Below are 26,993 nucleotides of genomic sequence, written 5' to 3' on the forward strand. Positions count from 1 at the left end.
CACATTGACTCTGGACTTAGCTACATGACTTGGTTTAGCCAATGGGACATTAGCAAACATGACACATACAGAAGCTTGAACCTTGAAAGGGTGTGGACACTAGAGCATGAACACTAGGCCACCATTTCTGTTGTTATTGAGAACACGTCCACCTCCATGTGAAAAAGCCTGACTAGTTTCCTGGGAAAAGGTCCTAGGTGTACAAGCCATCCTTTCAGAGATCCAGATTTGTGAGTAAGACCTGCTGATACCACATGGGGCAGAGATTAGCCACTAAGCCCACACAGCTGAGCCCATCCCAATTTTTCATCTCACTAAACTGTAGGCAAATCACTGGTAGTTTTTTAAACCATTGTTTTGGGTGGCTTATTATGCAGCAATAGATTATAGATTCATTTTTACTGTTGCCTCACAGGCAGACTGCTTTTAGTAGTTATGGCACCTTTGTATACTCACTTCCTCTGAGACTTTGAAGGGAATTAGGTCCAGAAGATCCTTTTCCCATAGTTATCTGCTCCCCAGTTTTTACAAAGAAGGAATAGGACTTTTACGTTTTATAGTGATTTGATCATCTTCAAGCATTAAAGTTTTGCTGACGCTGAGATCTGCTGCTACTGTGTTTCTGGAAACTCCCTGTGTTTCCTTTCATCATCCGTATATATGTGTCTCTTTTGCCTTCCTTCTGCTTCTGCTCCAGTTTTTGAGAGACATAGCGTTTGCATTTTATGATATACCTCTCATTTCCCAGAAAACATATTTTTGCTGGCACTTTCTGATATTTCTATTGCTGGTTCCCATTGCCTCTCCCTGGGCCTTTTCCACATGACTTCTGCCCAAACTCAGCTGCTTTTGGCAACCTTTAGAAGCGCTTTGGAGTTTGTAGGTAAAATCTGTATAAATTTGTTGAAAACGGTGTTTGACACTTCTTTTCCATTCTCTTTCTTAGTTGATGTAATTTTTATAAAGAGATGAGAAAGATGCTTAGAAAGCTGACATCATTTTCTACTGGAATCCATGTAATAATTCTTTTTGCAGTTACAACTCTTTGGACACATTTTTCTGAAGATGATGTAATAACCTTGGGAGGCTTAGTAATCATTAATACCTTTCAAATTTCTCATATTCAAAAAGGGGCAGCATGATGCCTAAATTGGTTCTTTTTTCCCCCTAGATTGATCAATTTAGATTCCTTACTCTCTCTTTAGGCAATGGTTGCCTTATATTTAATACATCTGACTAATTAATCCTAACTGTAGTTCAGAAAAAGAGATTACATTGTCATCATTTTACAGATGAAAACTGTGAGAACAATGACTACATTGCAGATTTTGTTGGCTTCCTTTCAGGTGCTTATTGCCTCACTATTATTAATTTTGGCTTTGGGCTCAATTTCAAGGTTATGGATGAGGTAGATGGCACAGTGTAAGCAACAGGTCCAAAAAGACAGAATAACCAGCGAACACTTGGTAGCATCTCTGATGTGGGGAAATGGGTGTTTTACACTCCAAAGGCTAGTGTTTGAATATGTTTCCTCCAAAACCATGAAGGGGAAAGTTCATTAAGTTCCCACACTGATAAGCTCTTAGACATGCCTTTCAACGTATAGGCATGTAAAGCTATTTTGGGTGAATGGGTGAATAGTAGGTTATTAGGTTATTGCCCTTCTTTGGGAGGTCCCTATTTGTCCTTTAATACACAGTTCAGATGAGATTTAATTCCCTGACCTGTTCCTTCTCTTACATATAAAAAATTGCTTAAGCAATTGGTATGTGCTTCTGTTGTGAAATACTTGTGTTGTTTGTCTCGGGCTTTCATAGTTGGTTCTCCTACTAGGCAGTGAGCTCCTTGGGTGCAGAGACTATGTTCTAATTGACTCTGCACCTTCAGCTTCTGCAAAGTGCTCATTGCAAAGTAGGTGTGCCATGATGTTTATTGGAATAAATCTATAAACAGGCAAATGTTATCTGTTAAAGTCATTTTGGTCTCTAGCTACACACACACACACACACACACACACACACACAGGACTCCACCCTGTTGCATTTTTAAAGCAAGCTCAGTGAGGTTCCGGAGTGCCTGTTGCTCCATCACACGAACTCCCAAGTTGTGGGACCCATCTTCATGGGTGTCTTGGTGGAGAATCTCTTGGGAGGTGATCTGACCTGTTGGTTCAGGAGCACTGCGCGTATTCACTCTGGAGCCCCTTTGTGCAACAGGAGACCAGCGGACTCCCACGGTCCCACTGGCTCCTTCCACCTAATGTGCCCCGCTGACTCTCTCGCCTCCCCCAACACGGGATCTGCGTTCCCTGCGCCCCAGTCCCTCTTTGTGCAGCCAGTAGCTGCAGAGCTCTTCGTCCTGTATTCATGGCAGATGCACAGCGAGTGACTGACACGTTTCAGGGACGGCGAATGGGAAAGAGCGCGGGCGGCCGGGGGAGGGGGTGTAGTGGCAGACGGCCGCTGGGATTATGAATGGGGGTTGGGGGGCCGGCGAGTGTGGGATTCAAACCGGGATTTTCGGTTTCTGGCTTTGGATAGGCACGCAGGGCTGTGTGTAATCCTTCAGCTCTGGTGGTAAGGGAGATGCTGTGAGCTCCCAGCTGGGAGAGAGGGTTATTTTGCAAAACTCCCCTGGTACCGTGCCCATAGAATATTGCAGGAGGTCTGTGAGGTAGGTGGGGAAAGAAAATAACCTGGGAGGGCAATGGGAGAGGGCCAGACGACTGGGGACGGCGTGCTTTGCACCCTAGAATTGACAGGTGGTGGTCTCAGCAGTTACAACCTACTATACAGCATCTCATCCGTGCGATACGGTCACATTGTTTTTCCCCGCACCCGGCTGAAGAGCGCAGCGCGGCCGACCAAGTGGCATCGGCGAGCTGTCTCTTCCGGGGGGCGGGGGTGGACAGTAGGGAGAGGGGGTTTAAAGGGCCAGAGGAGGAGAGAAGAGCTGAGGGGCGCGTCGCCAGCGCCTGTGTCTCCCTGGCGCGGGTCCCCCAGGCTAGCCCGCTGGCCCGTCCGCGCGCGCGCTCCGCAGCCGCCCCCGGCCCGCGCGCCCCTTCCCGGGGCTCCTGGCCTCTCCTCAGCGGCTGCAGGCTCTTCGTCGCGGGCCGGGCTGCACGCGAGCGCCCTCCGGGCAGACTTTCGTCCCCCCTCCCCCGGGAGCGCGGAAGGCTCACTCGCAGCGCACGGTCTACCCGCGCCGGGTGGAGTCGCGGCGTCCAGAGAGCTGCGGCCGCGGCTGTGCAGCAGAGGCGCCTCGGGCAGGAGGAGGGCGGCTTCCGAGAGGGCAGCCTGAGGTAAGGGCTGCCTAGGAGGCTGCGGGTTTATTTTTCCTCATTCTCTTACTTCATCACACACCGAAGCCGCAATGGAGAGTGTGGGGTGCTGTAGGACTGATGGGGGGCGAAGAAGGAATGGGGTCGGCGGGCCTGGATGGTCGTATTGACGGCGTCATTGTTGCCCCTTGTAGAAAATCCGCCAACCGGCCTCTAGCCTTTCGCCCTCATCTTCTCTGCCTCGGCTTCCGCCTTTGGACCTCTTGACAAGTCACTGGGGAGGAGAGGAAGGAGAGAGGCTAAGGGAGAATGGAGAGAGGCAGAAGGATTCAGGGCTTGGAAGCCCTGGAGTAGGTGACGGATGGGCGCGCGGTGCCCAGTGATTGACTGCAGGCGGCAGGCGCGGAAGGGAGCCTGAACTACCCAAGAGTTTGCTGGGCTGAGGCTCCAGGATGGTCCTGCCTGCCCTGGTGGCTGGGGCACCAAGGGGGGCGCACTCAAGCCTCGGCATCACCAAGGCTCTGCCAGGAACTTTTGGGAAGCTCTGTCTGGTGTTTGGTTAGGGGGCTTTGACCTTTCTAAGCTACAAGAGTGTTTTGGGGAAGGAAGAGGCTCTCCTCCTTCCTCCCGTCACTTTCCTTGATGCCTACTCTCTTTTTCCATCTTCCTGCTTTGCCTTCTTCCTTCCCGTTTTTCATAGGCCACCTTCCTTGTGTGGTACTTCAAACACAAATCGGAATCCACTGTGGCCAACAGCTTTAAAGCGTGTATAAGGAGGAGCGCACAGAGGAATCGCTCTTAATTACAGTGGTTATATATACTTGTGTGTGTGTGTGTGTGTCTGTGTGTGTCACACACGTGCCTGGGATAATTTTTAGCAAGACTTTGAGATTGTCACCTAAAATTACATTGTACTTATATTAGGTTTACATCATAATTATATGATGCCACTGAACAGATATGGTAACTCTATGCAGTCTACGTCTTAGATCTGAGATATAACTGTTCTTTGAATCACATGCATCTTTTAATTTCAAAGATTTCCAGCTGCTGGAAAATTCTTGGCTACGTTATAAGAATCAAAGGCACATTAAGCATAAAAAAACGTATTAAGCATAAAAAAACGTAATAAAAGTCCAGATGCTATTTTTATTAGTAGATCACACTCCCCCCTCCCTTTCCTTTTGCTAAAAGCTGTTATTATACCAATTATATTCATAAAAACAAAACAAATTTGGAGATTTCCAAGTGTTTTTACCTACAACCTGAAGTGTAGGTAGGGGTCTGGAATTTATCTGTACACGAATTGACAAGAAGATAGATAAGGCCAATGATTTCACTGCAGGTAAAGGAAGTTGAGCTTCTTCTCTCTCAGGATACCTCATTTCTTGACATCCCAAGAGAGAAATCCCCTGAAGGTCGATAAGTATAACATTGGCCTATTCAACTCTTCAAATCAATACTTGTAGGACTTGACTGCAATATATTTGCTGGCTGTTTCTATTCTTTTTCATTTTCTAAACAACAGCGTGCCAATTTTGTTAATTTACAAAAAATAAGTAAGATTGTTAAATGGACTGGAATTGTTGAGATGGCTTGATTGATGCATTGAGGCTGTTTATCTATATATCTATCATCTTTCTATTTTCCTTATTACAGTTGGGAGCTAAACAATGTTGCAGTGTGTCTACTTGTATTTTTATCAGCTGATTTGCTTTTCAGTTTCTGTGGCTTGACATATTTTGCAAAAATGAATTCTTTTAAATTTCGCTAGAGAGTAACCTGTTAGATATACTTGTTTGCTTTCAAAATAGTACTGTTTTTGATTTGAGGAATAAGAAATCAATCATACATGGTTTTCTGATCTTGGAGTCCTTTGCCTATCTAGAGACAGGTATTTAATAGTAATAGGTACTGTGTATGTACAAGTAAAGGTTTGTTTGATGAAGATACTGGACACAGAAATAATAATTCCATTTTGGTTTACAAATGGAATACTTAAAATCATGAAGAAATAAAGAGTTCTAGGTTACTCTTAATATCTTACTTGACTTAATTTGGCTAAGGAGCAAGAGGTATATGGCGAGGTTTTCAGTTAGAAAGATTTGGGGGTTGATAATTTATTATCATGTCATATAATTTCACCCATTTCTATTTCCAAAAACCTTCAAGCAGCATAGTTTGGAGGTGTAGGATGTTGCTGACCACAAAGCAAATTAGTGCCTTCAGGCACTGGCTATTGTAACCACTATGTGGTAATACAGTGGACACTGTGATGTGCCAAATCGTTTTTCAAGGAGGGACTTGTTGCCCCAGCTTCTGAGAGTGTGGTCAACAGACGGCCTTCAATGGTCAGACTCTTCAGGGATTGCCTGAGCTGTAGAAAGCTCCCTTGTCCGAGGTCACACCCCTTTCCAGTGCAGCTCACATCCAGTGGCTGATCCATGTGGGAGTATAAAGATTGGGCCATCGCAGCACAACTCTGGAAAACTCTGAGGGATCTTTCTAGCTCTGGAGCTCCCTGAGGGCTTGCATTGCAGCTCTACTTCTCCCTTTGGTCTTTTCTGTTTCTTTCCCCATCCTTCCTCAGGTGTGGATAACAAGGCGGTTCCTAATAAAATAGGGCTTTGAACTTCATTTCAGAATTAGCTTGCCAGGGAAACCAACCTGTGACGATGTTCCTACCCCATACATTCATTTTGCCAGTTTTAATCCATTGGTCTTTTGAAATGTGGTGTTTCAGCCATCAAATATGGTATAGAAAATGCGTATGTGGAAGGAATTTATAGTTGACAGTTTCTTTTTATTCCAACACTTGAAAAATGTTATGTCACTTCATTTCACAGGCCTCCCTGGTTTCAATGAGAAATTTGTTGTTGCTTGAATTGATGCTCCCTTATATGCAATGCGTCATTTCTCTCTGGATAGTTTCAAGATTATTTTCTATATCTTTAATTTTTGGAAGTTTGATTATGATGTGTTTTGGGATGAATTTCTTTTGGTTTGTTCTGTTTGGGATTTGATCAGGTTTGTAATATGTAGGTTTGTCTTTCACCAAGTTGGGAGATTCTTAGGCATTATTTCTTCAAACACAAAAGTATTTCAGCCCCACTCTCTTTCTTATCTCCTTCTGTGACTCCAATGCTATGAAAGTTGGATCTTTTGTTGTTGTCCTACAAGACCCTCAGGCTGGGTTCATCATTTTTTTTCCTGGTATTTTCTCTTTGTTAAAATAGAAAACATTCTGCTGATCTGTTTTCGAGTTCACTGATTCTGTCCTCTGTCTTCTCCACTACGGAGTCCATCTAGTATTTTATTTTGATTACTGTATTTCTCAGCTCAATAATTTCCATTTGGTTATTTATGCAGCTTATGCTTATTTGCCGAGACATTCTATTTTTTCATTAGTTTCTAGGGAATTTGTATTTGCTTGCTGAAACATTTTTTTGTTTTGTTTTGTTTTTGAGACAGAGTCTTGCTCTGTCACCCAGGCTGGAATGCAGTGGCACGATCTTGGCCCACTGCAAACTCTGCCACCCGAGTTCAAGCGATTCTCCTGCCTCAGCCTCCTGAGTAGCTGGGACTATAGGCACGTGCCACCATGCCCAGGTAATTTTTTGTATTTTTAGTGGAGAAGCGGTTTCACCATTTTGGCCAGGATGGTCTCGATCTCCTGACCTCATGACCTGTCTGCCTCAGCCTCCCAAAGTGCTGGGATTATAGGCTTGAGCCACCGTGTCGAGCCTGAAACATTTTTAGAATAAATGCTTTGTAATCTTTGTCAGATAATTCCCACATCTGATTCACTTAAATGTTGGTGTCACTTGATTGTCTTTTCTCATTCAAGTTGTGGTCATATTTTGGACATTTTAGCTATTATGTTAGAAGGCTCTGGGTTTCTATTTAAATCTTGTATTTTAACAGATAATCTCTCTGTTTAGGGTTAGCACACAGATCCTGGCCTACTTTTGTGGGCAGTGGTTTCAATGACAATTTAATTTCTAGAGACTTTGGGGTGCTGTTAGTCTGCCTGGTTTGTTTGGTGCTTCTGGGCCTCCCACTGAACGCTGCTGGTGCCACCTGAAGGGGAAGAAGAAACCTCCCAGGCCAGGCCCCATGGTGCCTCTAGGTCAGGGAAGTGTCTCTAAGTGACTTTCAGTCTTGCAGAAATGAGGAGCAGTCTTAGGCCTGGAACTTGTTGTGGCAGGATTCCTGGTGCCAGTGCTTTGAGGCCACCTAGTATTGTCAAATGGACCCCAGTTAGATGCAGACGAGGAATAAACCTACCTAGATCATTTTCTACTACCAGGTTAGGAGTCGGGAGACTCTGGGCCTGCTGTTGAATAGAGAGTTGGAAGACACCCACTGCCCTACTGCTCTATTGTTCCTCCAGTCCAGAGGTCACTAAGCAGTCCATCTCCCTCTTGACACCATTCTCAGTCCTCCTTGAGATGCCCCTTGCATTATTCTTATTTTTTAATTTAAAAAATTTTTTTAAAGTTTTAAAAATTTATTTATTTATTTATTTATTTAGACAGAGTTTTGCTCTGTCACCCAGGCTGGAGTGCAGTGGTGCAATCTTGGCTCACTGCAACCTCTGCCTTCCGGGTTCAAGCAATTCTCTGGTCTCAGCCTCCCAAGTAGCTGGATTACTGTCTTCTCCACTACGGAGTCCTCTGTCTTCTCCACTACGGAGTCCACCTGGCTTCTCCACTACGGAGTAACACCACACCTGGCTAATTTTTGTATTTTTTTTTTTTTAGTAGAGACTGGGTTTCACCATGTTGGCCAGGCTGGTCTTGAATTCCTGACCTCAAGTGATCCACCTTTTCTTGGCTTCCCAAAGTGCTGGGATTATAGGCGTGAGCCACCACGCCCGGCCACATATGCTTTTAAAAAACACTCTAGTTTTAATCCTCAACCACATTATACATTACTATCATTGAAAATACTAGTTTGATTGTATTTCCCTGTAATACATATTTGTTGTGGAGACAGAGTTTAAACCTTAGTTCAAGATAGCTTAGTTAAATTAAGTTAGTTAATATTAATGTAATTGGAGAATTAAATGTCAAGTCATACCCTGTCAGTAGAGTCTAAGACAAAAATCTTGGTATGTGACATTTACTCTATGAAACATTTTTTTTTCAAGTTATCTTAATCCATTTGAAAAATATTAGTACTTCTTATTTATTGCCATCTTTGTGGGAAATACTAAAAAATCCTTTATCCCATAGACACTTTAACCTTAGAGAAAGTAAATGACATTATTTCCATAAGCAACTTGCTGATATTTTGAATGGATTAAGGAGCAGATACCAGGATTCTGTCTTTGGCTGTCCTGGTATATAACAGTGCTGACTCATAGAATTATGGCATTTTTAGAACTGAAAGTGATCTTAGAGATCACCTATTTCAACCTTATTGTTTTATATTTTAGAAAACTGACATGTTAGAAAGTCATAAGGGAATCTACGTTCCTTCAGTTCAATGATGGCAGGGCTTGTTTATTCTGAGTTCTTAGAATTTCCTGATTTGATATTTTCTTTAACAAATCAGAATTGCCTTCCTTTGAGAAGGCTTATTAAAAAACTATTGTGAGGTATAATCTTTCAGTACCTCTTTTTTAAAAAGAAAAAATATTTCAAGAAGTTGGGAGGACATGATTTTTTTTAAAATAAAAAGTAGGCTTCTTTGAAAATCTGAAGGACATATGGATCAATTATCCAGAAGAATGAACATATAGTCAAAAATTTGCATTCAATATTAAGTATTTACGGATTCCTAGGAAAGACCTCCAGATACTGTTTTGTGTTATACTTATGCATTAACTGCGGATTGTCTTTGTTGGGGAAAGTGATAAGGATAATGACTTCTTTTATAGTCTGAGTCAGCCTTAAAGGCCTGTGGATGGTGGCAGTTGTCCTGGGCATGCTACATTGGTATGCTGCAGGATTTGTCTCCCTGTAGATTCTAGAGTGGCAGTAGGTGAGAAGGATGTAGCAGGACCAGCAGGTGTTCAAACACACTGACTGTGCGAAATACAAACAGGCAACTCAGCCCACAGGGCTTGCTCTCTCCTCCCCCATAACACACACACACACACACACACACACACACACACACACTTACAACATATATTAAGATTCCTTAGAAAGATTCTCCATCTGTTTCTTTCTGCTCTCACCTTCTTACCATATGGGGAAACAGTGTCCTTTTGAGAGAATTCTCTCTTTTTCTGGTAAGGCTGCTCTGGTGGTCATTTAAAATCAATTTCACCTATATCAAATGTTAAGGGCTGAAAAAAGAAAGATTAAAGCAGCATTTGCTGCATTTACTGGGGGGATTTTTCTAAGGGTAAAAACAAAACCACATCCATGTTTTCCTTATATCACGGATAAAAAAATATTTAAGACCATAGAATAATAACTGAATTCAGAGATCAGGAGGCAAGGCCAGTATTGAAATTACTTTTAAAGAGGCTGCCTATATATACTTAAAGGAAGTTCTTATATATATCTCTGTGACTAGTACAGCTCCCTGGATGAGAAATAAGACTGAATTGTTTTGCAGTGTCATGAAGTATACCGGAGTGAAAAACTCAATGCAGAAAAATGGGAATGTTGTACAAAAAGATATAATAGAATGAGGCAGTTTTTTTTCTGGTTAATTACCCTAGAAAGCACTGTGTAGGACTTCTATTTGCAAGGTTACACTTTAGTAACTGAGTAAGTGAGGACTGGGAACTGGAAGTCCTGAGTTCCAGTGCTGCTATTTATTGGGTCAGCGACATCCTGTGTGTAAGCCTCAGGGTGTAAAATAAGGCTAACTTATGATAATCTCTAAAGTTCTTTCCAGCATTATCATTTGGTGAAACTTCAGATTAGTGGATATTGTTCGACAAAACATTTGAGGCATTTTGTGATAGGCCTGTGCAATTAAGTATTATCCATAAGAAAGATCTCCAGGAAGTTAATATTTGAATTTGAAATTAGTATTATATCTTGACATGGTCAGAATTTGCAACAGTATGAGTGGTCACAGTTGGGTTAAGACTATCCAACTATATGGTTATAGCACATAGCACAATTTGGGGAACAAACATTTTGTTGACAATGATAATGACAATGGTCATGATGCTAATATGGATGGCACTAGATTTAACTGGACTGGAGGTGTGGTAGATACTGTAGATTGGCTGAATATCAATTCATCCCCTTTCTCTCTCATCTTCCTCTGCTATACAAGGTGGAAAGCAAAACATTCAATTTTCCAGCCTCCCTTGACAAAGATTAGATGAAAGCTTCTGGGGAGCACTTCCCTTCTCGAACAAAACTTCTTAAAACGAAGTCTCTTTCCCCTCTGCATAGAGCGTGGATGATCCTTTGAGATGAGTGGCCTTCTTGGAAGGATGAGGAATAAATCCATAGGCTTAGGATGATGAAGTGGCAAAACAGATGTAGCTTGGATTCTTGGTGGCATTTTCAAGATGTATCAGCCTTGCACTGCCTACCTCCAGATTTACTGTTCCATGAGAATAATATAAACCCCTTAATTGTTTCTTCCACTATTTGTTAGGTTTTTTGTTACTTCCAGCCAAATATATTTCCAACTGAATACATAAAGTAATTTTTAAGACTTCACATTTTACATTTTTGAAGGATAAAATTAGTGTCTACAGATCTATGTAATTACTGACCTTGGATATGAAATTTAGGGTACTTTGTACCAATTCTTTCATTTTGAAGAAGTTCGGGTGTGAACATTTTGGATAATTTGTATAATTTTCATCTTATTTTTCATTGCTTGAAGAATAGCATGAGACTTCAAGAGTCTCTGTTTTGCATTGCTTAGAGAATAGTTCAAATTTTATTCAATGGGTGAAATTTATATTAAGAAAACTCTTTCTGTGAGTCATACCTCCTACTTAGCTATAATCTTCGGTAAGATAGGGATATAGCTGAAGAATACCAATGAATCTGGAAAAAAATTGTTTTCCCCATTTGGATTATAGGCAAAATGTACAGCAAAGTGGGTTGCCCTCTTCACCATTTAATGTAAGTTTGTTTCCACCAAATTCCTTCTGACTTCACACTATCACAAACTGAGAAATACTTTAAAAGGAGGAGTATAAAGGTGAAAGAAGGTTGGCATTTGCAGTACGTGGATATAAAGATGGAAAATAATTTTGTGCATATGACAAAGAATCTACAGACTCTCCATTTAGATTTGTCTGACTTAGTGCAGGGAATTAATTTTTGCTTTAAGCCATGTGATAAGAGAAAAAGAAGGATTCGATTGGGATACATTGAGGATATTTTATCAGTTAAGATTGCATTCATTTGGGAGTAACCAATAATTTGACACACAATGCTACAACCAGCAAGAAGTTGGTTATTTTTTTTACACAACATAAAGTGTCAGCAGAAAGATAGTTCTTAATAACCAAGGAGACTATGAAGGAATTGGGCTCCTTCTTACTTTTGACTCCACTGTAATTAGTGTATGTGTTTTATTCCCCTGATGAAAAGACAGTTAGTAAAGCTCCCAGGCATGACATCTGTACCACAGGCAGGTAGAGGGGGCCAGGCACAAGGCACACAGCAGCTGAGTCAGTCCTTTTTAATAAGGAAAATATTAGCTTACTGGGAAGTTGCATCTGGTAGACTTCTAAAATCTTATTCACCAGAACTATGTCAATGGCCATACCTAAGTACAGGGAAGTATGAGAAATAGTTTATTTCTGTTTTAATTGCTGTCTGGAAAAATGGGTATCTCCCCAAAATGTCAGGATTCTGTTATAGATATGGGGTAGGAAACCACTATTGTCATTGCATATGAAAATATTTTACAGCTTTTTAAATACTTGCAGTGTTGTCTCATAAATTTGTAATCTGGAGATTTCTTAAAATATGATAGTTTAAAATGGTTATAAATTTTTATTTGCCTTATTATCTAATGTTTTTTAATCAGTTGTCATTGTGTCAAGAGAGCTGACTGATGTATGAAACTGAGTGATAGTATTGCTATTAAGCGAATTATAAGCAAAAAAAGTCATAATTTCCTTCTACATTAATAATGACATATATAAGTGTGAAATTCTGAGAAATCAGATAGTGACACTATTATGTACTATTTGTTTATAAAATGTATGTACTATTTATTTATAAAATGTTATGCTTTTCTGTTTTCCCTAAATTTTTAATGACATATATTAATATTTTCCAAGAGCAAATATATTTTTTAAAAGAATAAAATAAACTTGGCTTAATCTTATTATAAATGAGTATTTACTTTTGCATTATAAAAATGTATAAACTTTGCTATACTCATTCAATATATTGACAAAAATATCCTTCATAATTGAGGGTTTATTCTCCAATTGGTGTAGGCACTCTACTTAGAAGCTGTTTATCCACATCAAGGATAATGAATTTCTTTTTCTAGTTAATTTTTTCACATTAAAATAGAGAGCAGCAACTGTTCTCTCCACATATCAAAAGGATATTATAAAGATAAATGAAATAATGGATGTGAAGTATATTATTCTGCTCTAAAAGAAGGTGTTATATAAATTCTATAAACAGTATTATTAATATGTAAACAAGATGATGGGTGATCATTTCCAAAAGTGAGTATCATAAGCAGGAATTTTGAGTGTGATTCTCAATATAAGTTTTTCAAAGGAGAACAATATAACAATGTATTCTTATGTTCTTGCATTGAAATATCACTGGTAAACCTCATTGTGTGGGGAAGAGAATGTACAGAAAGAGCTTCAAAGCCAGGCAATTTCTTGAATAATGCAACACAGTAATAGATTTTGCCCAGATATAAAAAGTCCTTTGGGTCTCTTAAATGGTTTGTGAGATGGGAAAACTCTGATTAAAACGTACGATTCCAGTGCTGGAAATGGAATCTTAAATCTAGAATGGAAATTCCAATGCCATATCTTGGAAACAATGAGGTTCTGCTTTACTCAAAAATCTTCAATAAAGGCTTTTGTAATATTGTCAGTAAAGGTTTTTGTCAGCCCTTTGGACGCCTATTTAAAATAGGAAGTTGTTCCTTATTTCTAACCATGGCAAATGTCATGCTTTCTATGTGCTGGTCACTAGGGAAAATGAATTGTATGATATGGTGATAATGCTTGACTCTGAGCCAGAGAGCAAGGCTTGTGTCTTAGTTTTGTCGGTAACTTAATTGTGTAACTGGGAAAATTATTCAATTGCTTCGTTTAAAGAAACAGTCTTTAAACTACATCATTTTCCTCTTTAGGCTTTTTAAGCATGAGATGCTTAGGGGACTTGTCTAATGGAGGTTGTAGGGAAAAGTCACACCTGTGGGAAAAATACTGGGTCTCTTTCACATCAAATTTATGGTGATGGGTGTTTAGTCATGAAATTGTCATGTGAAAACTGATCTGGAAATAAGTACAAGGAAGGAAGCTTTGCTTTTCTCTGTGCTTTATGCTCTTGCTTGATTTGTTGAAGATAAATGCTTATGTGTGGGCTTCCAAGTGGTGTATGCTAAAGAGACAGTAGCTAAGAAGGAACAAAGGTGGTCAGTTAAGGAGAGCATGTCATACTTTGTGAATCAGATTGTCAAGATTATTTTCTCTCTTTTTGCTTTACCTCAATTCATTACAAAGTCTTGTTTAATTGTCTTGGCTGTCTTATGAAAATTAAGAGTGAGGTTAAATTCAGGCAAGTGTTTTGGACAGGAAATAGTTCCCCTTGGCCTAAACCACTGTGGTAGTAGCAGTAGCAGCAATAATTAGAGAGTAGGGAATTCTTAAGAGAAGATAGGGGAGAAATTAAGGGAGGAATAAAGGAATTGTGGCTGCCAAACACCACTAGAGGTCCAGCTGTCATTTTCCAAATGGATAGTTTTCTTCCACTGTGCATGACAGAAATATATTTCTTGGTCATGTAATGATACTGAGCTATTCCAGGTGGGCTGGGAGGAGAAAGTGGGAGCTCTGACCTGCTGTTTCAGGTGAGTCGTGTCATGGCTGCTCTGCTTCTTGCAGTCACCCAGGGACCTTAGAGTAGAGGCACTTATTTAAAAAAATTCCTTAACTAATAGACTTTAATTTTTTTATTAATTTTAATTGATACATAATATGTGTTCATATTTACGGGGCACGTCTCTTCTTTTTTTTTCTGGGGGGGTGTGTTAGGGGACCGAATCTCACTCTGTCTCCCAGGCTGGAGTGCAGTGATGTGATTTTGGCTCACTGCAACCTCTGCCTTCAGGGTTGAAGCAATTCTCCTGCCTCAGCCTCCTGAGTAGCTGGTGTTACAGGCATGCGCCACCAAGCCCGGCTAAGTTTTGTATTTTTAGTAGAAACAGGGTTTTGCCATTATGGCCAGGCTGGTCTCGAACTACTGAACTCAGGTGATCTACCCGCTTCGTCCTCCCAAAGTGTTGGGATTACAGGCGTGAGCCACCGTGCCTGGCCAGGGGCATGCCTCTTTTCAGTACGTGGATTTCAAAGATCTCGTGATCAACTCCATTCTGACAGAGCATGGCAGAGAAAGAGTGGGCAAATATTATGATGTTGTCCTGGAAGAGACACACATCCTTTACATTTATATATTATTGTTTAGAAATCAGTCTTATGGCCAAACCTAATTGAAAGAGAGACGGGGATATTTTGTCTAAGCTGTGTGTCTAAGGAAAAGAAAACAGATATTTTCGTGGATAGCTAATAGTATCTGCAGTACAATCATTGTGCAGATTTCTTTCTTAACCACTTTCCTACATCTGATTCCTTGTTTCCTGATTTCTATATCTTGCTGTTTCTTGGTTTAATCTTTTGTATTGATATCTTCAAGTATCTTCCTAAGGAAGAGTATTTAAAGGTAGAACTTTTGAAATGTTTTACACCTGGAAATGTTTTTCTTCTGTTTTACACCTTGTGGATGTAGAATTCTAGAAAGCCATTTTACTAAGAATTTTGAAGGTGTATTTCCATGTCTGTTGGCTGCCATTTTAGCCATTGAGAAGTTTGATGCTATTTTGAATCTTGATCCTTTAAATGCAAAGTTTTTTTGTCATTTGAAGCTTTTAAGATCATCTCATTCTCTTTGAAAATTTTGAGATTTCAAGATTATGTACCTGGGTGCAGGTCATTTCTAATTTTGGTGGGGGGACTCAGTGGGTCTTTTCTTTCTGGATACTGTATTCTTCTTTAGTTCTGGAAGTTTTTCTTCTATTATCAATTGTATGAATTCTAAAGTCAATTTTCCCCCATTATTTAACATCTCAGATCAAGATGCACCTTTAATCGATGGTGTCTTATAAAAGCCAGATGTCAGTCATAACTTGGTTGTGTAAAAAACATTCTATTGACACCTTCTGACATGATTTTAAAACAAGTGCTAACGTTAGCACTATATTAGTGCTAAATTATTTCATTTGGTTTTCTTGGTTCTGTTTTTTAGAATTTCTGTTACTTCTTAGTGATACATAAAATAATGCTTGTTTTCAGTTGTAAGTCACACAATTATTTTATGTATGACTAAGAAGAAATACTAGCAATGAAACTGTAAACAGTGTTTTCTAATCACTTACAGAATTTTATTTTTATTGAATGAACATACTTACACTTAAATATAAAATATATGATATATTTCTCCCATGAATGCATAACAAAAGGAACACATACTAAAATAGCTTAGATGAGTTATTCTAAAAACTGATTCTCTTTCAGAGTTTTAAATTCACATTCAGAATCCATCTCTTCAGAATCCTGAGTCACCAATATCTGTGTTTATCCATGCAGTCCCACTTTATGTACCAGCAGTAGAGCTCATCCTGAAAAGACGCGTAGCAATTATGTTGATCTAACTTGCCTTGTGATTTCTGCTTTGGGGGTGTTGTTAAACATGCTTGATTCCCCACTGATCCTATCTCTTCATTACAGGTACATGATTTCTAGGTGTTAAAGGATGTGCCATTATTGTTTCTTAGATTTCCTCGTGACCAAACTAACACTCGTTTTGTAAGTTTTTATGAACATGCAGGTCATGGCAGCTATCTCATTACTGCTGCCTCTCTGACAGCAATTGTAAGATACTGTCAATTGTAAGACATATCCTGATTTCAGGGCTTTAATTGGAAAATATATGTGGTATTTAGATGTTGAGCCATCAGGATTAATCCTCTAAAAATTTCTTATCTTTTAAAAACAAATTTTCTTTCACATCTTACATATTGTTCTATGTATAGTGACTCTTCTACCATGTACCTTAATTGCAAGGTAAAGAGAAACTTGAATTTTCTTGAAATGAATCAGAAATGGCAAGAAACCCTGAGGTCCTTTTACCTCTAGCAACAGTACATCTGCTAGAAAACTCACCTGACCTGGGAGATGATCAAATCATAAAGAGAACCACATTTGTGATTCAGGCACCCCTTTGCAGGTGCCTCAGAGAATCATGTCTAGAAGCAGTGGGAAACGTTTCTCCATCTGTCCCTCTGTATAGATTCATAGATCCACAATCACATTTATACACATCATTCTATAACTACATGTATTCACTCAAAATTGAGTAAAAGAATCCATTTCTCACATCATTATGAAGGGCTGCATCGTATTCTATTGAATAAGTGTACTATGCTTTATTGAATCCATTCTCTAATGATGAATATTCAAATTGCTTTCATTTTATTTACTGGAATTTACCAGTGCTTTAATAAGTATCCCAGTATAAATGTTTGGAATTGCTGAGTTAAGGGCTATACACAATTTAAAGGCTTTTTGACATAACCTTTTCTTCCAGAAAGTGTATACCAATGTATGATTTCACCAACTGTCGATCATAGTGCCGGTTTCCTCCTATCCCTCTAATCCCATTTCCTCATTTCCCTCTAATTCTCGGTTTTGTCAAGTCATTGGAGACTTGAGTCATTGGAGAATGACTCGGTTTTGTCAAGTCATTGGAGAGAAAAACGGTCTCTTGGCCATTTTCAATTGGTTTTCTTTAATTACTAATGAGCCTGATGAACTTTTCAATGTGGTGTGGTGTCCTTTAAGAGAGAAAGCAGCTGCCAAGTAGGGTTAGAGTGAGCAGGACAGCTGGAGTGGCCCCTTCGTTGATGTCAATAGAAGGCATCTATCAGGAAAAGAGTAGTTACTGCTTTGGAGTCCTGGAAGATTTGGAGAACTCTGTGGTTTAAGCCTTCAGTCATCACAGAGATCCTTTTTGTTACCTCCCCAAAGTAGCTGGATGTCTTTCAGGTTCCACAGTTACTGTTACTTTGACCATAGTGTCTGCATGAATACAGAGCATCAACCTCTAGACTGTATAATCCTCATTTAGTCCCAGAGACAGGATGGGCTAGGGGCAATAAATAGGTGAGGTGTAAGTACGATAGTAGGATTTTGAGTCAGTGGGGATTAAAAGGAGAGCTGGGTCCATCAAGTAGGTAGACAAACACAATTTATTTTATTTTTTTTTTTGAAGCAGACTCTTGCTCTGATGCTCAGGCTGGAGTGAAGTATACAATTCTAGCTCACTGTAACCTTGAACTCCTGGGCTCAAGTGAACCTCCTGCCTCAGCCTCCCAAGTAGCTAGCACTGCAGGCATGCACCACCACACATGGCTAATTAAAAAAAAAAAAAATTGTAGAGAAAGGGTCTTGCTACGTTGCCCAGGCTGGTCTTGAACTTCTGGTCTCAAGTAATTCTCCTACTTCAGCTTCCCAAAGTGCTGAGATTACAGGTGTGAGCCACTATCCTCAGCTGGAAGAGCATAAATATTTGAAGGCAGACAGTATAAAGCATATGAGGGAACAGTAAGTCTAGACAATATTCCATATAGGTGAGGAATGGGAGAACATGTTTGAAAGGTGGGCTGAGATCACATTGTGAACTTTGAGCATACGAATGTGAGTTTTAGGAGGGGGATCTTTATCTTAATGGCAGTGGGGGCCCTCTGAAATTTTTGGAATTCTGATGTGGTGGGACCTGACAAGTGTCATGTTGTAGGAAATGTAATAGCATTGGAAAGCATTGGAAATGAATGTGGGTAGTACAAAAGGTTTCTATGTGTATCCTGTACTTGGTAAAGGGTAGAACCTTTTCAGTTATGGCTGATTTGTGTTTAGAGGGACATAGAATCAGTTGAATGCTTCTAGTACATGATTGTTGTTATTTTCTATTTCTCAGAAAAAGACAACTTAGGATTAGCTCATTTTTTGGACACACAGGTCAGGCTTTTAGAATATGTTTAGGTTGTAACAGAATAACAGAAAGTGGAATTGTTTTTTGAACATGTTATGTGGTGTGTGGGTAGATATTTAGCATTTAAAAATGCAAAATGGGCTGGGCGCGGTGGCTCATGCCTGTAATCCCAGCACTTTGGGATGCCAAGGTGGGGGGATCACTTGAGGTCAGGAGTTCGAGACCAGCCTGGCCAATGCGGTGAAACCCTGTCTCTACTAAAAATACAAAAATTAGCTGGGCATGGTGGCATGGGCCTGTAATCCCAGCTACTTGGGAGGCTGAGGAAGGAGAATTGCTTGAACCTGGGAGGCAGAGGTTGCAGTGAACTGAGATTGTGCCACTGCACTCTAGCTTGGGTGACAGTGAGACTCCATCTCACACACACACACACACACACAGACACTAAATAAATGAAATAAAAAAATTGCAAAATGAATTCAGAAGGTGCATCAAAAACAACCTACAGAATTGCCATGAGATCGTCAACTTTGCCGAATGACAGCAAACATGATTTCAAATGGAAAATACACTCATTAAGCCATTTAGACTACTGAAGTTATATGTGTTATAATTTATATTCCATTTGTATATGGACTCATTTTTCATATTGAAATATTAGCATAAATGAGGAGATCTAAACACTGCCTTCATTTGATTGGGAAATTATCTTAAGTACATGATATAGGATATTTAAAGAGGCTTTAGCATTAATAGTTTGGAATTGGATAGTTTATGGTTATTTTCTTACTTTTGTTGAAATTTAAACTGCACTTTCTGAAATAGCATTTATCATACTTTTAGATATCATCTGTCTTGACTAGGAAGTCAGTCACTGAATAAGTAATTTTGTTTCTGGTATTACTACCTGACAAAGAGTGATTTTCAGAGATGGTCATAAAAGCAGCATTAATGATCATTTTTAGCGATAGAATGACAAATATCTTGATAAATCATGCCTTGCGTTTAACTTATTTATGAATAGTTTCTGCTGTGGATCTTTTTTGTGCTCTTAAAATGCAGTTAAATCTTTAGTTCAAGAATTGAATTTTTATTCTTCCAGTAATTGCAGCCAAGGGCTACACTCTCTTTCAACCTAGATAAGTCATAGTGACATTCCTAGGCCAAAAGAAGGATGCTTGTTGAAAGTTGGTGGGTGGTGAAAAGGACATGCAGTGTATAGCTTCCCTTTCAAATGCAGAAACAGGGCTTTTCCAAGGTGGAGTATTGGCAAATTATGGGATGTTCCAAAAGTCCGTCGTCCACACTTTCTGCTCTAGCAAAGGCAATTTTGTTATTTATTTCAACGTCGGTACCTTTATAAAGATTTTGTTTTTTCCTCTGGAGGAGGGTAACTAACATTTATTGAGCATTCACCATGTGCCAGGCATCTTAGGAAATGCTTTAAACGCAGTCTCATTTAATTCTTACTATTACCTTGTGATGAAAGCATTATTATATTAATTTTGAGGATGAAAACACTAAGCTTCAGCCAAGTAATTTGCTTAAGTTTATGTAACGAGGGGTGACTTGTTTTTTTTCTTTCACTAACCCGAAGTCTATACTTTTTCTAGTGCCTGCTTAAGACTCAGTATGTTAAAAAACTTTAAAAATATTTGCTGAGGGTTTTAGTATGTTCCAAGTATATAACTTAGATATATTTATTTTCATTTTAAAGATGAAGAAATCGAGAGGTTCAGATTAATCCTTTTTTTAACATTACACAGAGCCAGGATTCAAACTTAGGTCCATCTGACTCCAAAGCCTATGCTCTTACCTACCACATTGACTTGTAAGACTTTTTCTTAAAGGGCTATATTTTTAAATTATTATTAATATTTACAATTATTTTCTATTTGTTTTCTTAAGAACATAAATGCCATAAATGCTACCACCTTTTCATACAAATACAGTGAGTTAATGTGGAGGATCTACTACTAAATGCCTTTAGGATTCTGCTAAACGCTTTGTCTACATTAGGTTTTCTCAACTCCAATGCTATTGATATTTTGGGCCAGATGATTCCTTGTTTGGGAGACAGCCTGTCTTGTGCATTGTAGGGTGTTTAGCAGCATCCCTGGCCTCTGCCAACTAGATGCAAACAGCACTCTCTTTTCCTCCTACCCAGTTGTGACAACCAAAAATACTTCAGACATTATCAAATATCTTTTGTCAGAGAGGAAATCACCTGAAGTTGAAAACTAATGGTCTACATTATCTCATCTTATCCTTAGGACACCCCCTGAGGCTCATATCATTATGATCTCAGTTTTACACAATAAGAATAACTTGCTTAGGGTCATATTGCTGAGAAATAGTATCTTCAGGGCTCAAATTTAAGGCTTACCTATGACTTTGGACTAATTTTTGTTGTATTTCATGGACTACGTCTTGTCGTCAAACTTAACTTGAGCATTCTGGAAGGCTTGGCTATGTCAGATTCTCCTTTTTCTTTTGCCCCAAGGGCACCTAGAAAAGTACTTAATACCCAGCTGTGCTTTGACAGATCTTCATTAAGCAAATGACCCATTTTATGTGGGTCATATTTAAATAAAATGGATCTGAGTGCAGTAATTAAGAATCAGACACATCACAGGTTTATATCTCATTCCTGCCATTTATTTGTTATAGGATCATGGAAAAATTTTTGACCTATTTGATTTCCTCATTTGCCTGTGACTAATAATCCCTCCTGTGGATATTGTGAGGAGTAAGTGAGTTAACATATAAAGTCATCTAGCATAGTACAAGACACAAGGTTACAAAATTAAGTAAATGATAATTACTAGTAATACAAATAATATTAATATTAATGATAAGAAGGCGGCTTGAATTTTCTCTTTATATTATGACATAATTTACATATACTTTTATTTCAATAAATTTAGAAAAAAATTTCTTTTGTATGCCTAAGACAACTTGAAAGCTGCTATTTCATTAACATTAAATAAAAATTACATAAAATATAAAATATACAGAAGGTAAATGAGGAAATTAGGGGGAAAAGGTAAAGCCAAACAAACAAACCAAAAAAACCCCAAGACCATTAAAGGACAAAATTAGCATATTGTAGGACTGAGGTTTCAGTGAAGAGTTAAGCTTAGTTCCTTTCATTTCACTGAAGAAGTTTTAACCCTCATGGTGGCTCAAGGGCTAGGGCTTCTTTTGGCCTTGAGAGCAGATGAATTGACTCATCCCTGACCTCAGCCCTCAGCCTTCTGCTGATTTGGCATCTCTAGCTTCCTTCCCCGAGGTCTGACCTTTTGCCTCATTTCCTCTGACTCATTTTTGGGTTCTGTACTTGGCTTTCAGCTTCTGTTCTGAGATTTCCTTTTCTAAGTTTCTGGGTCCTCTTGTAGATTAGTTACTCACTTGTTTTAGTTTCTCTGCTGGTCTCCTTCTTAGGGTATGGTCCTCCACGCTCTGCCATACCTGGGTTGCATCAGCTGCTCAAAGGCAGCATTTCTCACCTTCTGCTGCTCTGGCTGGTCCATGGCCAACGTAGACAAATCCCTTCCAAACGTAATTGGCCATAATCATGTAGGTTTTAACTATAGGTTGATGGCATTAAATTTCCAAGACAGTAAAATGTCAGGGTGCAAATTCATTGTTTTTAGACACTGGAGGGACTTTCTGTGTTCTAAATACCTCTCAAATTTTTTTTTCATCCATTGGCACACTTTGGAATGTAAATATTTGTAGTAAACACTGAACTACATAGATAATGCTGTTTGTGGTTCTAGGAATTACAAGGCTATCCTAGGGACTGAGGGGATGACTGTCTCAGCCTCCTATACGATATTATGTATAGAAATGCACTGGTTGAGAAGCTCTATTCTAAAGTCTCCATGAAAACACAAATAGATAGCACTGGGCAGGGGTTGGGAGAGAGTATAACACCTTAAACAATTATTCTCTAGCTTCTTTATTTCTATTTGCCTGTCAACTGCTTTCTAAGGGTCCTAGACAGCCCTGGAAAAGTTGCCCTAGGAATACAAAACCTTAAGAATGAAGATAAGGACACTAAAGTTTCTGTAGGGGCTGGAGAGGGAATGCCTAAATCTATTCTAAGACATATTGAGAGATATTAGAACTGGAACGAGATTGGGAACAGGCAGAGAGTTAGGAGGCTACTGAGGAAGTTCAGGAATGAGATACTGAGAGTTTGGTCTATTAGCTACTCACCTGAAAAGGAATGAGTCCCTTATTTAAATTCATACAGAAAATATTTAAGCATGTATGGTGGGTTGGTTGTTAATACTTTGTCAAATGCATGCCACTTGACTAATTGTGGGAGGTCACTATAATTACCATTTTGATGTGAGAGGTATAGGGAGGGAGAAAGAAGTCAACAATAATATGCAAGTTACTATTTTAATTAATTGGGGGAATTGAGTTGCCATTCACTAAAGGAAGAGTAAGAAAAACATACAGTTTTGCTGAGGGAGACGGCATGTTGAGTTTTGAACATGCAAGTTTGAGATATATTTGCAATATAAAATAATAGCTATCTGAAAAGTATTTGGAAGGTGGTCTGGAACTCTCAAGAAAAAGTCAGATCAGAGGAAACAGATTTTAGAATTGAACAATGTAGAGATCTATACATTTTCATTGTGGGCCCTGGAAATCATATGCAAAATAGTATGAAAAATGTTACTTGCCAGTGTAGTTTTTCTGAGGAGGGGGTCCTCTGTAGTTTCAAAGAATCACTGCTGCAGATAGATGAGATAGGTAAATTAAGACCTTAATGGCAAATGGGCAGAAATTATGATTTTTAAAGTAAAAGAGGAAAATGAATCAAGGATAACTTCGGGGTATGTTTTTCTTTGGCAGCAATGCAAGAATAGGATAAGAAATTGGTTTGTGAAGCTGTGGGGTTAGAAATACTGAATTTGAATTAGAATGTAGATTTGAAAAATAATGTGTCCAATAGGCAATAGGCATTATGGGAAAAAAAGAAAACCCCAAAAAATCAAAAAACAAAAACAGTTGAGAGATCTGGAATATAGATTTGTTTGTCTTCAGTGTTATGATGATAGTAGAAGTCCTGAGTGTATGTGAGCTTTAAGCCAATTATTAGAATAACAAGAGAACAGTGAAGAAGTCCAAGTCTTGAGCTTTGGGTAATACCCGGAGTCGAGAGCCAGGTGAACAGAAGGGCTGGGGCACTCTGGGCACTTGACAGAAAATTCAGTCGTGAATTGACTATAGCACATTGCTTGCCAAAGCCTTGCCTGAGGCAGCTGCCGGTTGATGGAAACAGCTCAGGGTGTGTATCAGCACTCTTCCTGTAGCTGGCTGGACTGGTAGTCTTCAAATCCTTTTGCTCCCTCATCCCTATAATAAAATTTATTTAAGTCACACCACCTTCTTATATGTATATGTGTTTCGATGCTGTAGAGAATACGTGAAAACAGAAATTTATGAAGATGAAATACATTGATAAAAGATGAATGTAATATGCATTTTCTTATAATCAAGGGATTATTTTGTGCACCTTCTATAATGGTTTTTTAAAAGAAACTTTATTGAGATACTGCTTAAGTACAATAAGTTAAACTCATTTAAAATGCTACAGTTTGGTGACTATTGACAAATGTGTTCAATTATGAAACCACCACAATCAACATTTTTCCATTATTCTCGAAAGTTTCCTGGTGCCTCTTTGCTGTCTGTTCCTCTCTCCAACTCATCCCTTGGCAATTACTGATCTGCTTTCTTTCACTGTGAATTAGTTTTAGTTGTTATAATTTTATATAGATAGAATCATACAGTATCTACTTTTTTTTTGTTTCTGTCACTCAAAGGATGCTTTTTCTTTTTATTGCTGTATGAGATATAGCAAAATATCTTTGTACATTTACCTGTTGATTGTCATTTAGGTTGTTCCTAGGTGTGAACTATTACAAAAATACCAGCCACAAATATTTTTTGTATAAGTTTTTGCATGGATATATGTTTTTATTTGTCTTGAGCAAATACCTAGTTATGGAAAAGTTTTGTTGTTCTAGGTAATTAGAAAGTGCTTGGCTATGCAAAAATTATTGCATTTCCCAGCATAAGTGTATTCATTCATTCTTCATTCAACACACATTTTTAAGCAAGCATAACTTGTGCTTTAAGAGTCAACTTAAATATTACATCTCTGCTTTTGAAGAAATTTAATTTAAGATATATAAATTTGGAAGCCATATATATGATTCAGTTGGTGTTTCAAGTCATGAGAGAACACAATTATTTATCAAATGACAGTTCAATTTTGGAAAAGAAATTGATACTGTTGGCTCCGTAAGTGAGAAAAAAATACAACCAAAATTAAAAATTAAATTGAGAATAAATGCAATATGGTATCCTGGATTGGATGCTGTAATGGTAAAAGGATATTAGTGGAAAAATGGGTGAAGTGTCTGTGAAAACTCTGTACTATCTTTACAACTTTTCTGTAAATTTAAAATGATTTGAAAATAAAAGTTTATTTTTAAAAAGGGTTCATTGAGAAACCAATTGTACAGTTAGGAGTTTCTGCTCAATAAAGTTTGTCCTGAAGCTAAAAGAATTTAAACTGAACTAAACATTTGATCATATATGACAAAGATACATTCTTATTAAATAAAATGCACTTGTAAGTCAATAATAACAATCCTAATCTCCTCAAAGAATATTGGACCAAGTATATAAAAGCAATCAGTAAAATGATTCATACATATTGCTCTGTAAGGAAGGAACCATATTCACCTGCCTCAAGTTTTTACATAAAAGGACTTCAGCTACAGTACCTTGTCCCGTTTTCTCATTTCTCACTCTGTCCTAAGCTAACTGATCTTAATAATTGGTGAGAAAAAAATAACAACTACTTGGCTCAGCTCTTTCTCAATTTTCTCTTTTCCTATAGATGCACCTCAGCTGCTTGTGTTTCAGTTTTAGAAGAATCTTGGAAGACCCAAGTGTTATCAAAAGTCAAGTATTCTTTTCTGATCAGCCTAAACATTAAGAAAGCTATTTTTTAAAATCGGTGTGATTCGCGTTTCTTGTGTTAGTGATTATTAATGCAGTGTGTGTGTGTGTGTGTGTGTGTGTGTGTGTGTGTGAGAGAGAGAGAGAGAGAGAGAAATTTGGTTTTGGGGTAGGGTGGAGAGTACAATTAATTATCTCAACCCCTGACAGCTAATAAACACTTGAAGATATATTAATTCTCCGTAGTAACCAAATAAATGCAACTTAAAACAAGGTTGCTGCTACCAAATTGATAATTCATAAAAGGCTTCAGAAGGAAAAATAGCCAGTTTTGAAGAACTTTTAGGGAAAGAACCTTTAAACTGTGAGTAGAAATGTAAATTGGTACAATTTTCCCCAAAGGCAAATTGGCAATTTGTATCAATAACCATAAAATGGTTCATACTCAATTTTGATTTTATGATAAAATCTACGGAAGCAATCACAGATTTCATCACAAAGATTTATAAACAAAGATGTTAGTCACAGCACTATTTATAATGGACAAAGAAAGGGAAACAGCCTTATTATCTAATATGGGATATTATGCTACTTATTAAAGCCATGAAAATCATTTTTTGAAGAGTATTTGTTGATTTGGGAAAATTAATATGATACAGTATAAATTAGATAAAAGCAAGATGCAGTACTATATGTGTGTTTTGATTTGAATTTTCTAAGCAGCTTCATTCTATGTAATAAGTTTTGTAAAAAGCATTTTTATAAAATTACAATTTTGAAAAATAATTTTGTAACAAACCCAGCACAAATACATTCATAAACATGTTGGTATAAAAGTATTACTAAGCGAGATGATTCTTTTGTTCTGGACTTGTAGCTGAGGTTCAAAACTGTGAACAAAGTTTACTATGTACTGCACAGAAATGGTTATTTTTGGGGGTGCAGAATGTTTGTGAGGAGTGGGCCCAATGAAAGGGGTGTCATCATGATGTCTGAGTGCCACACAGGAGGCATCTAAAGCCAGTGTGAAATTGTTAAGCAGAGAAACAAGAGCCAGGAAAATAATCAGAAGAGGTGACAGGCTCTCCCAGTTATTCGTTTTCTCTTCCTTGCCTTTGGTGGAATTAGCCTTTAAGAGAAATGAGGCAGTATGTAAGGGTGCTGCTTCTTGCATTCAGAACCTTGTTGACAGTGAACCCAAGTGTAGCTTTCATTGGTGGCAGGATAATGGAAGAGCTTTAAATTTAAGGTTGAAGACTGAAATTTAAAAATGAAAGGATTGAGCCTTAAGTGTCAAAGCAAGACTCTTCTATAATTATAAATTTACATGTATACATTAGTGTGTTCATGGCTTGCTGACAGGATCCTAACTCACTGCTGTGTACATATGAAGTGGTTTTTATTTATTTATTTTTACTGTAGCAGGTCAAACTCTAGTCCCTCCCTTTATTATTGCAACTGTTACTGATGTGTTAACTGGACTCTGTATCTATATTTGTTGTTTAGTTTTTATAGGATTGTGTTTG

At 38.5% G+C, this 26,993-nt stretch overlaps 1 protein-coding gene across 3 annotated transcripts in view; it reads left to right on the forward strand.

Moving 5' to 3' along the window:
• The first annotated feature begins 2,552 nt into the window (after positions 1–2,552).
• PDE4B (phosphodiesterase 4B) overlaps positions 2,553–26,993 on the forward strand; it is a 586,012-nt gene continuing 561,571 nt past the window's right edge. For 2 of the 3 annotated variants that reach the window (XM_025388136.1, XM_025388172.1), the window contains exon 1: positions 2,553–2,673. The gene's annotated coding sequence lies outside the window, so the exon portion shown is untranslated. Of the gene's footprint in view, positions 2,674–3,061; positions 3,302–26,993 lie in introns of those variants that run through there. The other variant, XM_025388145.1, reaches the window with a different exon arrangement.

The sequence above is a fragment of the Theropithecus gelada genome, chromosome 1 (assembly GCF_003255815.1).
Source record: "Theropithecus gelada isolate Dixy chromosome 1, Tgel_1.0, whole genome shotgun sequence".
Lineage (NCBI taxonomy): Eukaryota > Metazoa > Chordata > Mammalia > Primates > Cercopithecidae > Theropithecus > Theropithecus gelada.